We start from the raw sequence: 3,629 nt of genomic DNA on the forward strand, positions 1-3,629 counted from the left end.
CGCCGCCTGCAGGAGCCGCCGACTTGCGGAGGGGCACAGCCTGGCTGCCCAGGGTAGCCGCCACCTGTCTGGACGGATCCTGGCACTCTCTTGGGGGCTCAAGGGTGGCAGACAAAGGCCAGTGCGAATTGAAAGAGCTGGAGAGGGACGAAGACAGAGGTGTAAATGCAGTCAAGTGAAAATGGATGGAGAGGAGACAGGGATGGGGGTCACATCTGGTTCCTCCCCAAAACCGACCCCAGCCGTCTGCGGGGTGACCCCAGGAATCAGATTGCTACGCAGGTCAGACAATTAAGGGGCATTAACAAGCAGGTCCCCGTGTTGATAAGTGGGAGTCCATCCTAAGGGAGACTCTTTAAAAAAAAATTATTGTTGATAGTATTACAGACGTCTCTCATTTTCTCCCTTTTTGCCTTGCTCCACCTGAGGAAGACTTGAGTATGCAGACCGCTCCGCAGCAGAGTTGTACAGGTGAGGGCAAGGATGCTCAGTGGTTATACTCAGAAGTCATGCAGACATGGCATTGTGGACCCCACGGTCTTAAATTAGGAATGAGTTATTGTCTATACAGCCTAAGTAATCCTATATAATAAAAGCCTAGGTGGCATCATGCGTGACATCATCACAAGATGGCCACCACAAGATGGCCAGCAGGGGAGGGCAGTTGGGGGCAATCAGGCAGGCAGGCAGGTGAGCGGTTAGGAGCCAGCAGTCCCGGATTGTGAGAGGGATGTCCGACTGCCAGTCACGCGAGACATCACCACAAGATGGCCACCACAACTCTGTAGAGTCGGACATCCCTCAAGGGGTCCCAGATTGGAGAGGGTGCAAGCTGGGCTGAGGGACACCCCCCTCCATGCACAAACTTGTGCACTGGGCCTCTAGTAGTCTTATAATGTAAATATAAAATGGATCTCAAATTTACTCTGCCTTTTACTCTAAACCAGTGGTTCTCAACCTTCCTAATGCCACGACCCTTTAATACAGTTCCTCATGTTGTGGTGACCCCCAATTTCATTGTTACAAATTGAACATAATTCAAGCATAGTGATTAATCACAAAAACAATATGTAATTATATATGTGTTTTCCGATGGTCTTAGGTGACCTCTGGGAAGGGTCGTTCGACACCCAAAGGGGTGGCGACCCACAGGTTGAGAACCGCTGCTCTAAACAGTCAGTGTGGTTGAACCACTTGGGTTTATGGAATTGCTATTCCTACCTTAAAGGTTTTCTTTTAAGAAATTACATATATAATTTAACAATAAAAATTTTTAAAAATAAAAGCTGCTCATAGTTCTGGTACTCTAATATAAATGCTCTATTTTTTTCATGAAACTTCCAGTCACTGTTACAAGAACAGTTTTCCTACAGTCTCTCCACTCACTATATCAAATGTTCTGCAACTTTAGTTGTACAAGATCATCTGGGAAGATTGTCATTCACTACCTCTGAGGAGGGTCCCAACGGTCTGCATTTTTAACGTGTATCCCAGGCGAGACAGAGTTGTCCTAAAGTACATGGACAAGAAGCCAGTCAGCACCTACAGCCAGCTCACACACCCAGGCACTAGAGGAAACTTTGCACAAAGGCACCAGGGACTCACCAAGAGGCTGTACCGACAGGAACATACCAACCAGAGATGGCACCTCTCCTTTCTGTTTAGACACTATGATTGGTGGAGCGCCCTTAATCCCAGCTGGTTCAGGTAATCCAGGACCACATGTTGTGCTACAAAGAACACTTATTTAGGCCCTGAAGATCTCCAAGGAAGGAAATGTACATATTTCTGTCAGAATAATATTAAAGATTGACAGTCCAAAAGACAGATGAAGGTTTGCTAGAACAAACTGGAAAACTGCCTGTGATAGACCACAGAACAAAAAATGGAGTGGTTATGGACTGACAATATTTTTTCCTTTGGTACTTAAATCACAGATCCTAACGTTAAGTATATGTCTTGAAGAATTGATACACACTGTTGGGAATGCAGAGAGGTTAGATCTATAATACTGCTTGCTACTTACAGTGGTGGGTCTTTAGGTGATTTAAATTAACTCAGAAGAAAATAACACTTACGTGGCCAACATTTTAACAAATGAGACAGTAAATTACATTTATTTTGAGCAATATAGAAAAACTCCCACAAGACACAGATGCCCTCTCATCACTTGAGAAAAAATGAAATTCACTATGTGAGAAAATGGAAAACCTCAATTAAATAAGGCAGCCCAGTAATGGAAAGCACACTGAGGCATTTTGTACACCACAGAAGTTTGAAGACCCATCTGCACCGTCAGCGGGTGCGAGTGGTGGCTGCTGGCCCCAATCCGCCCCGAGGGCTTCTCTACCTCCTGGTGCTCCTGAGGGGCGATCGGGGCAGTAGCTGCCGCTCGCACCCACTGACGGCGCTGGCCCCAATCGCTCTGTGCCGTCAGCAGGTGGGAGCAGTGGCGATGGGAACAGGGGTGCCAGCAGACAGGGGACCAGGGGCTGCAGCGGGAGAGGCCGGTCAGGGGCACAGAGGTTGGGCCATGACCTGCCCCTGTGCCCAACGCATCTTTACAGCCCACAGTTCCTTTAAAGGTGCACGAATTCGTGCACGGGGCCCCTAGTTGTATTATAAAGTAGTTGTCTCTGGATGTGCCATGAACACCATAATAAAGGGGTCACAGATGTCTCTTGGAACCAAATGAAGTGAATAGCAGCAGGTCTTTGAGCCCTTGTGTCATCTAATAGGAGGACCCTTCATTTAGCAGGAACCAACTGTTCTAAGACCTGCTGATGTTGCTAAGATGTATCAATTAAAAAAAAAAACCCAAAACTTAGCCTGGCCACTGTGGCTCAGTGATTGACCATTGACTTATGAACCAGGAGGTCACAGTTCGATTCCTGGTCAGGGCACATGCGCGACAAACGGTCACACTCAAGGGGCCACAGAGCCGTATGTGGCTTTCGAGCCGCAGTTTGCCGACCACTGGTAACGGAAGAGACAGCTTGAAGAAACTGGAACAGGATTTGCACCTGCCAAGGGGAGCTGGGGGAGGAGGGAGAAGTGGAAGAAGACGCACTGTGTTAGTGAGACTTCCGGACATGAACCCTCGTGGGGTGCAAGGAAAACTTGCAGACTTGGGCAGCTTATACTTCATTGAATGTACAGAGTTTCCGGTGTGAAGTTCGGGATGGGCCTTTCAAACTCTAAAACCAGAATCCAATTTTTCCACTGAAACACAGAGTATTCGCGGTACATGAGACTTGGGAGAACCACTCAAACCGGCTGCATATCCTCTGTCCTTTCCTAAGAGGCGGCCTCAGGTCTTCCTTTTCACCTTTTCTCGTTCGCGGATGAAGACATACTTCTTGGAGGCCACCCTCCCAAGCAGAGGAACCACGACGTTCAGAGAGGGATAAAAGGGCGGGAAAGGCGGTGGTCCTAAGCCGATGACTGGCCGAGACCCTGCATTTCCCCACGTGGCCCCTTCCTGCAGGTCCGGTGCACAGCTCCCGCACCGAAACCGCGCCTCCCTCCCTGGACGCGGAACGAACTCCAGGCCGCGGGAGGGGCCGGAGACTAGGCAGGACCCGCCACCTCCACAGTCGCTCACACCGGGCCCGGGTGTGCCATAGCCC

This window comes from Myotis brandtii, unplaced genomic scaffold (genome assembly GCF_000412655.1).
Source record: "Myotis brandtii unplaced genomic scaffold, ASM41265v1 scaffold168, whole genome shotgun sequence".
Classification (NCBI taxonomy): Eukaryota; Metazoa; Chordata; class Mammalia; order Chiroptera; family Vespertilionidae; genus Myotis; species Myotis brandtii.